The sequence below is a fragment of the Nyctereutes procyonoides genome, unplaced genomic scaffold (genome assembly GCF_905146905.1).
Source record: "Nyctereutes procyonoides isolate TBG_1078 unplaced genomic scaffold, NYPRO_anot_genome, whole genome shotgun sequence".
NCBI lineage: Eukaryota > Metazoa > Chordata > Mammalia > Carnivora > Canidae > Nyctereutes > Nyctereutes procyonoides.
Window position 1 is genome coordinate 3,912,042 of NW_026575143.1, and position 12,924 is coordinate 3,924,965.

Consider the following 12,924-nt stretch of genomic DNA (forward strand, 5'->3'; position numbering starts at 1 on the left):
TGTTTTGAGTTTTTATCATGAATAGATGTGTTTTGTCAATTGCTTTTTTTGCATCTATTGAAAGGATCATATGGTTTTTATCCTTTCTTTTATTAATGTGATGTATCAAGTTTATTGTTTTGTGAATATTGAACCAGCCCTGTAGCCAAGGAATCTGATCATGTTGAATGATATTTTTTAATGTACTTTTGGACTCAGTTTGCTAGTATTTTATTGAGAATTTTTGCATCCATGTTTGAATGATATATTTTTTAAAGATTTATTTATTTATTTATTCATGAGAGAGAGAGAGACAGAGACAGAGACACAGGAGGAGGGAGAAGCAGGCTCCATACTGGAAGCCTGACATGGGACTCCAGGATCATGCCCTGGGCCAAAGGCAGGCGCTAAACTGCTGAGCCACCCAGGGATCCCCTGAATGATATTTTTAAATGTACTTTTGGACTCAGTTTGTTAGTATTTTATTGAGAATTTTTGCATGCATGTTTATCGGGGATATTGGCCTGTTGTTCATTTTATTTGGTGGTGTCTTTATCTGGCTTTGGTATCAGGGTAATGCTGGCCTTATAGAAGGAATTTGGAAGTTTTCCTTCCTTTTCTATTTTTTTGGAATAGTTGAAGAAGAATAAGTATTAATTCTTCTTTAAATGTTTGGTAGAATTTGCCTGTGAAGCCATCTGGCCCTGGATATTTGTTTGTTCGGAGTTTTTGGATTACTGATTCAATTTCTTTGCTGAATATCATTCTGTTTTTTTTTCTAGCAACGTTTTGGTATTGTGTATGTTTCTAGGAATTTATTTCTTCCAGGTGATGTTGGTTGTTTTTCTGTCATTTGTTATTTAATTTATTTGGATCTTTTTTCTTTTGATAAGTCTGGCTAGTGGCTTATCAATTTTATTAACTTTTTCAAAGAACCAGCTCCTTGGGGCTCTTGGGTGTCTCAGTCGATTAATTGACTCTTGATTTCAGCTCAGGTCATAATCTCAGGGTTATGGGATTAAGCTCCAAGTTAGCTCCATGCTCAGTGTGGAGTCTGCTTATCTTTCTCCCTTTGCTCCTCCCCCAGCCCACACCTGCTTGCTTGCTCACTCCCAAATAAATAAATAAATAACCAGCTCCTAGTTTCTACTGTTTTTTTTTAAGTTTCTATGTCATTTATTTCTGCTCTAATCTTTACTATTCTCTTCCTTCTGCTGGCTTTAGGCTTCACTTGTTGTACTTTTTCTAGTTGCCTTAGGTGTAAGGTTAGTTTGTGTATTTCAGACTTTTCTTGCTTCTGGAGTGTAGGCTTGTATTGCTATAAACTTCCCTCCAGGACTGGCTGTATCCCAATGGTTTTGGACTGTTGTGTTTTCATTTTCATTTGTTTCCATGTATTTTTGAAATTTTCTTTGATTTCCTGGTAGACTCATTCATTGTTTTGTAGCATGTTATTTAACATCCATGTATTTGTGGTTTTTCCAGATTTTCCCTTGTGGATGACTTCAAGTTCCATAGCATTGTGGTCAGAAAAGGTATGTGGTATGACTTCCATGATTTTTATTTGTTGAGCCTGATTTATGCCCTATATGTGATCTGTTCTGGAGAATGTTCCACTTGCAATTGAAAAGAATATGTATTCTGCTGTTTTAGGATGGAATGTTCTGAATACATCTGTTGAGTCCATCGGGTCCAGTGTGTCATTCAAAGCCACTGTTTTGCTGTTTTTCTGTTTTGATGATCTGTCTGTTAATGTAAGTGCAGTCTTAAAGTCCTCTTCTGTTACTGTATTACTATCAGTTTCATTTATTTTTGTTATTAACTTTTATAAATTTGAATGTTCCCATGTTGAGTGCCTACATGTTTACAATTGTTATATCTTCTTGTTGGATTGTTCCCTTTATGATTATATAGTGTCCTTCTTTGTTTTTGTTACAGTTTTGTTTTAATTTTATTTTGTCCAATATAAGTAAGTACTGCTACTCTTTCTTTTAACATCTATTTGTATGATAAATGGTTCTCTATCCCTTCATTTTCAATTTGCATGTGTTTCTAGGCCTAAAATGAGTCTCTTGTCGGCATAATATACATGGGTCTTGTTCCTTTTTTATCCATTCTGACCCTTTGTCTTTTTATTGGAGCATTTAGTCCATTTACACTTAGAGTAATTATTGATAGATATGTATTTATTGCTATTTTATTACTTGCTTTGTCATTATTTCTGGAGATTTTCTCTATCATTTCTCTCTGTCTCTTTTTTTTTTTTTGAATTGGTATACATAGATGCTGAAAACTTTCTTTTTTTCCCATTTTTTTATTGCAGTTCAATTTGCCAACATATAGCAAAACACCCAGTGCTCATCCCGCCAAGTGCCCCCTTCAGTGCCCATCACCCAGTCACCCCAACCCTCTCTTTTCACTACCCCTTGTTCATTTCCGAGGGTTAGGAGTTGCATGTTCTGTGACCCTCATTGATATTTCCCTCTCATTTTTACTCCTTTCTCCTTTAATCCCTTTCATTAATTTTTATATTCCCCAAATAAATGAGACCATATAATGTTTGTCCTCTGATTGACTTATTTCACTAAGCATAATACCCTCCAGTTCCATCCACGTTGAAGCAAATGGCGGGTATTTGTCGTTTCTAATGGCTAAGTAATATTCCATTGTATATATATATGCCACATCTTTATCCATTCATCTTTCAATGGACAGTGAGGGTCCTTTCACATTTGGCTATTGTGGACATTGTTGCTATGAACATTGGGGTGCAGGTGTCCTGGTGTTTCACTGCATCTGTATCTTTGGGGTAAATCCGCAGTGGTGCAATTGCTGGGTCGTAACTCTTTGAGGAACCTCCACACAGTTTTCCAGAGTCGCTGTAGCAGTTCACATTCCCACCAACAGTACAAGAAGGTTCCCCATTCTCCACATCCTCTCCAACATTTGGTGTTTCCTGTCTTGTTAATTTTCCCCATTCTCACTGGTGTGAGGTGGTATCTCATTGTGGTTATGATTTGTATTTCCCTGATGGCAAGTGACGCGGAGCATTTTCTCATGTGCTTGTTGGCCATGTCTATGTCTTCCTCTGTGAGATTTCTGTTCATGACTTCTGCCGATTTCATGATTGGATTGTTTGTTTCTTTGGTGCTGAGTTTAATAAGTTCTTTATAGATCTTGGATACTAGCCCTTTATCTGATAGGTCATTTGCAAATATCTTCTCCCATTCTGTAGGTTGTCTTTGAGTTTTGTTGACTGTATCCTTTGCTGTGCAAAAGCTTCTTATCTTGATGAAGTCCCAATAGTTCATTTTTGCTTTTGTTCCTCTTGCCTTCATGGATGTATCTTGCAAGAAGTTACTGTGGCTGAGTTCAAAAAGGATGTTGCCTGTGTTCTCCTCTAGGATTTTGATGGAATCTTGTCTTACATTTAGATCTTTCATCCATTTTGAGTTTATCTTTGTGTCTGATGTAAGAGAATGGTCCAGTTTCATTCTTCTGCATGTGGATGTCCAATTTTCCCAGCACCATTTATTGAAGAGACTGTCTATCTTCCAGTGGATAGTCTTTCCTGCCTTGTCGAATATTCGTTGACCATGAAGTTGAGGGTCCACTTCTGGATTCTCTATTCTGTTCCACTGCTCTATGTGTCTGTTTTTGACCAGTACTACACTGTCTTGATGACAATAACTTTGTAGTACAACCTGAAATCTGGAATTGTGATGCCCCCAGCTATGGTTTTCTTTTTTAATATTCCCCTGGCTATTTGGGGTCTTTTCTGATTCCACACAAATCTTAAGATGATTTGTTCCAACTCTCTGAAGAAAGTCCATGGTATTTTGATAGGGATTGCATTAAACGTGTAAATTGCCCTGGGTAGCATAGGCATTTTCACAATATTGATTCTTCCCATCCATGAGCATGGAATATTTTTCCTTTTCTTTGTCTCTTTCTCAATTTCTTTCAGAAGTGTTCTGTAGTTTTTAGGGTATAGATCCTTTAGCTCTTTGGTTAGGCTCATTCCTAGGTATCTTATGCATTTGGGTGCAATTGTAAATGGGATTGACTCCTTAATTTCTCTTTCTTCAGTCGCATTGTTAGTGTATAGAAATGCCACTAACTTATGGGCATTGATTTTGTATCCTGCCACGCTGCAGAATTGCTGGATGAGTTCTAGCAATCTTGGGGTGGAGGCTTTGGGGTTTTCTATGTAGAATATCATGTCATCGGCGAAGAGGGAGAGTTTGACTTCTTTGCCAATTTTAATGCCTTTTATTTTTTTTTGTTACCTGATTGCTGAAGCTAGGACTTCTAGTACCATGTTGAATAGCAGTGGTGGGAGTGGACATTCCTCTCATGTTCCTGATCTTAGTGGAAAGGCTCCCAATGTTCCCCCATTGAGAATGATATTTGCTGTTGGCTATTCATAGATGACTTTTAAGATGTTGAGGAATGTTTCCTCTATCCCTACACTCTGAAGAGTTTTGATCAGGAATGGATGCTGTATTTTGTCAAATGCTTTCTCTGCATCTATTGAGAGGATCATATGGTTCTTGTTTCTTCTCTTGTTGATATGATCTATCATGTTGATTGCTTTACGAGTGTTGAACCAGCCTTGCATCCTGTGGATAAATCCCACTTGGTCATGGTGAATAATCTTCTTAATGTACTGTTGGATCCTATTGGGTAGTATCTTGTTGAGAATTTTTGCATCTGTGTCCATAAGGGATATTGGTCTGTAATTATCCTTCCCGTGGGGTGTTTGGTTTTAGTATTAAAATGATGTTGGCCTGATAGAATAAGTTTGGAAGTATTCTATCTCTTCCTATCTTTTGGAACAGCTTTAGTAGAATAGGTATTTTTTCTTCTTCAAACATTGATAGAATTCCCCTGGGAAGCCATCTGGCCCTGGACTTTTTGTGTTTTGGGAGGTTTTTGATGACTGCTTCAATTTCCCCTGTGGTTATTGGCTGTTCAGGTTTTCTATTTCTTTCTGTTCCAGTTATGGTAGTTTGTGGTTTTCCAAAAATGTGTCCATTTTTTCTAAATTGCCTAATTTATTGTCATATAGCTGCTCATAATATGTTTTTAAAATCGTCTGTATTTCCTTGGTGTTGGTAGTGATCTCTCCTTTCTCATTCATGATTTTATAATTTGAGTCTTTTCTCTCTTCTTTTTAATAAGGCTGGCTTATTAATTATTTCATAGAACCAACTCCTGGTTTTGTTGATCTGTTCCACAGTTCTTCTGGTCTCTATCTCATTGAGTTCTGTTTGAATCTTTATTAATTCTCTTCTTCTGCTGGGTGAAGGTTTTATTTGCTGTTCCTTTTCCAGCTCCTTTAGGTGCAAGGCTAGTTCTTTCCAGTTTTTGGATGGATGCCTTCATTGCGATGTACATTCCCCTCAGGACTGCTTTTGCTGCATCCCAAAGATTTTGAATGGTTGTATCTTCATTCTCATTAGTTTTCATGAATCTTTTAAATTCTCCTCTAATTTCATGATTGACCCTTTCATCTTTTAGCAGGATGCTCTTTAATCTCCACTTGTTTGAAATCCTTCCAAACTTATTTTGGTTTAGTTCTAGTTTCAAAGCATTATGGTCTGAAAATATGCAGGGGATAATCCCAATCTTTTGATATTGGTTAAGACCTGATTTGTGACCCAGTATGTGATCTGTGCTGGAGAAAGTTCCATGTGCACTTGAGAAGAATGTGTATTCAGTTGCGTTTGGATGTAAACTTCTGTAAATTTCTGTGAAATCCATCTGGTCTAGTGTATCATTTAAAGCTCTTGTTTCTTTGGAGATGTTGTGCTTAGTAATCTATCATTTGCAGAAAGCGCCGTGTTGAAGTCTCCCATTATTAGTATATTATTATCTAAATGTCTTAATTTTGGTTACTTATTGATTGATATACTTGGCAGCTCCCGCATTTGGGGCATAAATATTCATGATTGTTAGGTCTTCTTGTTGGATATTCCCTTTAAGTATGACAGTGTCCCTCTTCATCTCTTACTACACAGTCTTTGGGATAAACTTTAATTTATCTCATATGAGGATGGCTACCCCTGCTTTCTTCTGAGGGTCACTTGAATGGTAAATGGTTCTCCAACTTTTTATTTTCAGGCTTTAGGTGTCCTGACATCTAAAATGAGTTCTTGTAGACAGCCAATAGATGAGTCTTGCTTTTTTATCCAGTCTGAAACCCTGCGCCTTTTGATGGGATCATTAAGCCCATTCACATTCAGAGTTACTATTGAAAGATATGAATTTAGGTCATCATAATACCTTTTCAGTCCCTGTTTTTGTGGATTGTTTCCGTGGACTCCTCTTTCTTGTACAGGGTCCCCCTTAATATTTCTTGCAGAGCTGGTTTGGTGGTCACATATTTCCAGTTTTTGCCATCTTGGAAGCTCTTTATCTCTCCTTCTGAATGAGAACCGTGGTGGATAAAGTATTCTTGGCTGCATGTTCTTCTCATTTAGGTTCCTTTATATATCCTGCCAGCCATTTCTGGCCTGCCAGGTCTCTGTGGAGAGGTCTGCTGTTAACCTAATGCTTCTCTGCATAAAGTTTAGGCATCTCTTGTTTCTTGCTGCTTTAAGGATCATTTCTTTATCTTTGGAATTTGCAAGTTTCACTATTAAAGTAGCTGTGTTGAGTGGTTTTTATTGATTTTTTTTGGGGGGTGGATCTTTCTATCTCCTAGATCTGAATGCCTGTTTCCCTTCTCAAGTTAGGGAAGTTCTCAGCTATGATTTGTTCATAGCTGGTCTTCTGAGGGAGGGGTGGGTTGTGCCGATTCTCAGGTGTGTGCACCTGGGGGAGCTGCCCAGCACCCTGCCAGGTGCTTGGCTCCTTGGGAGCTATTTATCCTTTGAGGCCCCTGCTCAGTCCCAGGAACAAGGTGACACCTGGAGGAACAACAACAGTGGTGGCCGCCAGCTCTCCAGCCCTGGAGTCAGCTCCCGCTAACTACCACATTTCCTAGTCTGCAGGGGCCTGGATGCTCCGGGAGTGGGGGTGGGGGTGCCAATCTGCACAGCTTGGGGCCACCCTGCGGCAGGAGCGTCCTCACTGTCCTGTGTCCTCCTGGCCTCTGCCTGATCCTGGGCTGTGTCTCCCCACACCCTGGGCTCCAGGGCCTGTGCTGCTGGAATTGAGCTCTCTGGTCGTCGCAGCTCCCTCCATGCGGAGCCGCCACCTGAGCTGCTCCCAGGCTCTGTGAGGCACGAGCTGCAGCCCTGTAGGGAACTCGGCTGTGTGTGGCTCGCTCTCCCCTGGGGCGCACTTCCTCTGTAGTGACCCCAGGACCCTGGGGGCTCCACTGCCCTTCCTGGATCCTGCCCTAGTTACCTGCAAGCACCTTTCCCGGGAAGATTGGTAAAGCTCCTGCTTTTCCAGGACTGGGCTTCTCAGACCTGGAGGCTCTCACTGGGGGCCTTTGCCTGGCTCCTCCTGGGGCCCCTCCCCCTTGGATGCTTTTTTATTATTTCTTTTTTCCCATCTTCCTACCTCTAAAGAAGCTCAAACTCTTCTCACTGTAGCATTCCAGCTGTTCTCTCTTTAAATCTCAGGTCGAATTCGTAGGTTTTCAGGATGATTTGAAAGTTATCTAGGTAAGTTGGTGAGGACAGGTGACTTGGGGACCCTACTCTTCCGCCATCTTGCCCGCCTCTCTATCATTTCTCTATCTCTGTCATTTGTATTCTCTCCTTTCCACTCAGAGTCCCCTTTAGTATTTCTTGAAGGGCTGGTTTCGTGGTCACAAACTTTAGTTTTTGTGTGGGAAATTTTTTACTTCTCCTTCTTTTCTGAATGATAGCCTTGCTGTATAGAGCATTTTTGGATGCAAAGTTTTCCCATTCAGCACTTTGAATATATCATTTCACTCCCTTCTGGCTTGAGAAGTTTCTGCTGAAAAATCTCCAGCTTGGGATGCCTGGTGGCTCAGCAGTTGAGTGCCTCTCTTTGGCCCAGTGCATGATTCTGGAGTCCCGGGATCAAGTCCCACACTGACCCTGCATGGAGCCTGCTTCTCTCTCTGCCTGTGTCTCTGCCTCTCTCTCTCTCTGTGTCTCTCATAAATAAATAAAATATTTAATAAACATTTCCAGCTAGCCTCATGGAGCTTCTTTTGCATTTATATTACTGTGTTCTTTAATATTGCTGCTTTTAAAATGTTTTCTTTTCTTTTTTTTAAGATTTTGTTTATTTATTCATGAGAGACAGAAAGAGAGAGGGAGTCAGAGACTGAGGGAGAAGCAAGTTCTCCTCAGAGCAGGGAGCCCAATGCAGGACTTGATCCCAGGACCCTGGGATCACAACCCAAGCCAAAGGCAGACCTTTAACGAAATGAGCCACCCAGGCACCCCAAAATGTTTTCTTTATCACTATACTTTTGCAAATTTAATTACAATATGTGTTCATGTTGGCCTGCTTTCATTGATTTTGTTGGTGGTCCTCTGTTTCTCATGTATCTGTACGTCTTTTCCCTTACTCAGGTTAAGGAAGTTTTCAGCTATGATTTCCTCAGATAAATTTCCTGCCCCCTCTTCTCTTTTTTCTTTTTCTGGAATTTCTATAATATGAATGTTATTATGTTTGATGGAGTCACTGAGTTCCCTATGTCTGTTCTCATGTTCCATAATTATTATCTCTTTTTGTTCAGTGTCATTATTTTCTTTTATGTCACTTTTTCACCCTTCTGCTTCTTCCAACCTTGTGTTCACTGCATCCAGCCTATTTCCAAACTATGTTCTTGCATTTTTCATTTCTGAGTGATTTTTTTTAACTCTTATCTCGGGGTGAGGGCCTCCCTGAAGTCTTATATTCTTTCCTCAAGCCCAGTGAGCATCCTTATGATTGTTGCTTTAAATTCTCCATCAGGTATGTTACTTATATTTTTTTCACTTACTCTGGACATGGCCTTATCTTGTTCTTTTGTTTGGGATGAATTACTCCATCTTGGCATTTTGTTTAAGTCTCAGCATTCTTCTCTGTGTTAGAAAAGCCAGTTATGTCTTTTGCTCCTGAAAGTAATGGTCTTATGAGGAAGAAATGATGTAGTGTCAGGGCCTGGCACTTTAGGGGATGTCTCTGGTGTGTGCTGTATATGCTCTGTTGTTGTGTTCTGTCTGTCTATTGTTCAGGCCAGGTGTCTGTGGAGACCGTCTGTGTCCTCTGTGGGCAGTATTTTGTCCCTACCCTGAGTGTGGTGAGTTAACTAATAATCACATTGGTATTTTATTTTCATTTATTTTTAGTGTTTATTCTGCGCTTAGATATAACAGAATACATAGATAACATGGTCACTTTCTTCCAAATTACCCTTATACAGTTCAGAAAAAATACTGTTTGTGATAGACACGCACACATATATATGAATATAAGGAAGATGATAAGACAAAAAGACAGTATATAAAAAAGTAATGAACCTGGGTATAGATTATATGAAAATTCCTTCTGGAATTCCTTAAATTTCTCTGTAAATTTGAATTGATAGAAAATTTTAAATCCTATTACACAAAAAACTTCTACAATAACTTCTACAATAACAAAGGCAACTAACAGAAAAATAAGCAAGGAATATAAATAGATGAATCATGGTAAAAATTAAAATAGGTCAAATATTAAAATATGCTTAGTTCTCATTGAATGTAAATAATTCTCATTGAAGATAAAACATTTTTACTATGCATTTTTTGTCATTTATTTTTAAAATTATGGTAAAATATACATAATATATAATTTACCATTTAACCCATTTTTAAGTTTATAGTTCAATGGCATTAAGTACATTCACACTATGCAACCATCACCACTATTGATCTTCAGACCTTTTCATCTTGCAAAATAGAAACTGCACCCATTAAAAAAATTCTCCATTCCCATTCTCCTCAGCTCCTGGCAACCATCATGCTACTTACTGTCTCTATGAATTTGACCATGTTAAGATACTTCATGTAAGTGCAATCATGCAGTGTTTGTTCTTTTGTGATTGGCTTACTCAACTTAGCATAATGTCTTCCATTATTTATCCATGTTTTATGCTATACCATGATGTATCAGATTTTCTTTCCTTTTTAAGGATGAATAATATTCCATCACAAGCATATGTCATATTTTTTTGTCCATTCACTGCTGTTGGGCATTTGAATGGCTTCTCTCTTTTGGCTATTGTGGATGATGCTGCCATAAACAAAGCTCTTTTCATATCCCTGCTTTCATTATTTTAGCATATATCTGGGATCGGAATTGCTGAATCACTTGATAATGCTTTATTTAATATTTTGAGGAATCACCATACTGATTTCCATAGTAGTTGCACCATGCCTACCCATAGTACATAAAAGTCCAAATTTCTCCACATCCTAATATTTATTTATTTTTCATTTTTTTCCTTCTTTGTCTTCATAATAGTCATTTTACTGGGTGTGAAGTGATATCTCACTGTGGTTTTGATTTACATTTCCTTAATAAATAGTGATGTTTACCATATTTTCATGTGCCTATTGACTATCTGTATATCGTCTTTGGAGAAATGTCTATTAAATCCTTTGTTCACTGTTTTTTTTTAAGTTTTTTGTTTTCATTGTTGAATCTTAGGAGTTCTCTATATATTCTGGTTGTTGATTGTTATTCAGATATATGATTTGCAAATAATTTTTTCTCATTCTGTGGATTTCCTTTTGCTTTATTAATCTTGTCTTTTGATAATTTTAAAATTGTGATAAAATATGCCTATTTTTGTTTGACTGTAACTTTGGTGTCATACCCAAGACATTATTGTCAAATACAGTGTCTTTAAGATTTCTTCCTGCTTTATTATAAGAGTTTTATAGTTTAGCACTTAGTTTTAGGTATTTCATCTATTTTAAGCTGTAAGGTAAGTTATAAGGTAGGGATCTAATTTCATTCTTTGGCATATGGATATCCAGTTTCTCCAGCACCATATGTTGTACCATTCTCCTTTTCCCATTGAGTGGTCTTAACATCCTTGTCAAAAGTCATTTGACCATATATGTGATATTTTTTCTTTGTTCCTTATCCTATTTCCTTACTGTGTATGTCTCTCTTTTGCCAATACCACATTGTTTTGTTTACTGTTGCTTTGTAGTAATTTTCAAAATAATGAAGTGTGAATCCTCCAACGTTGTTCTTTTTCAAGATTATTTTGCTATTCAGGGACCTTTAAGATCCCATATGAATCTTATTTTATTTTATTAAAGATTTTATTTATTTATTCATTAGAGACAGAGAGAGAGGTAGAGACCTAGACAGAGGGAGAAGCAGGTACCTGATGGGGAGACTGATGTGGGACTCCATCCCGGGACTCCAGGATCACACCCTGAGCTAAAGGCAGAGGCTCAACCACTGAGCCAGCCAGGCATCCATCCATACGGATTTTAGAATACGTTTTCCTGTTGCTTTAAAAAACATTGCTGGGATATTGATATGTATTACACTGGGTCTGTAGATCACTTTGCATAGTATTGATATCTTAACAATATTAACATTTTCAATCTATTAAAAGTCTAGTGCTGGCTACAATGCTGGGAAATGAGTCCTTCATGAATTTGCTAGCATAATTATTAATTATGATCATTTGAAAAAGTAATTTGGATTTATACATTAAAATAAAATATATACATACCTTTATTTATACATTAAAATAAAAATATATACATACCTTTAACGTAATACATGTTTACATACTCTGTTTTATAGAAATCACTACAATATAGATATATAGGTACAATGATATTTATTGTACCATTGCCTGTAGTAGCAAAAAATACTTTGATAAAAATCTAAATGTCATTCATTTAGAGGAATGGTTGAATAAAATATAGCACATTCACACTATAGAATATCATGAAGCAACTTAAAGGTGTGAGATATAAAGAAATCTATAGTACCAGTTTACCTGGATTGGAGAGGAGTAGGATCCACCTAAGTGATTCCATTATGTACAGAACCAGCAAACTCACATATATAGATGTGTATATGTGTGTGTCAAACACACATTTGAAGAAAGGTTTAGAAAAATATACTTGACTTATAATATTGTCTGGTGAAGGGGGCCTATAAGTTTAAGGTAATTGGTAAATAGAGACAATGGAAACATAGTATAAAGTTTTTTCATTTGTCTTTATATAGCAGTAATTTTTTACCTTTGTAGATAGGTTTTCTAGTTGTAGACATCACAGAACGCAGATTATTTGTAAAGTCAACATGTTTTTTTGAGGTAGAATCTTTGCGATGCCCTAAAAAAATGAAAATAATATTATTAAATTATCCTAGAAAGATCAGATTTCAACTTTTAAAAATGTAAAATAATCTTAATACACTTCAAAAACAGTTTCTTTAAATTATTAAAAATTATTTACTTCATACTGTAAGATTACTGATCTCATTGTCTGGCAGTTAGTAGGAAGAAGAGGGTAGCTTATCTGAACATAAGGAACATATTATAATTAATTTTTCTAATTTTACAGAAGACTTGTTTGCCTAATCATGCCTTATTTCAGTTAATAGTCAAATTTATTTTATCTCTGAATTACATACCCACAGAATGGTATAAGGTAGACAACAGATATAACGTTAAGAGATAAAGACACAGAGTTAGAATGAAAAATTGGCAAAAGTCTTGATAAAATATAATAATTATATATTTATTTGGGGCTTTAGAGAATATAATAGACCACAGAAAAATAATCTACATTAAAAAAAACCTTCAAACCCAGTATCTATAGGAAATATATTAGGGTGATGATTATATAATGCCTCTGGAGCAATGATAAGAAATGGAATCTGTAAATTAGTTCCAAGATATTAATGGATTAGATGGCTGGGGAGATAGTAATGAAGAGAAAGGGAAAACAATGTTTATTTTCCTTCCAATCTACCTCATGTTGAGTTTCTGTCTTGCAGATCCTTACC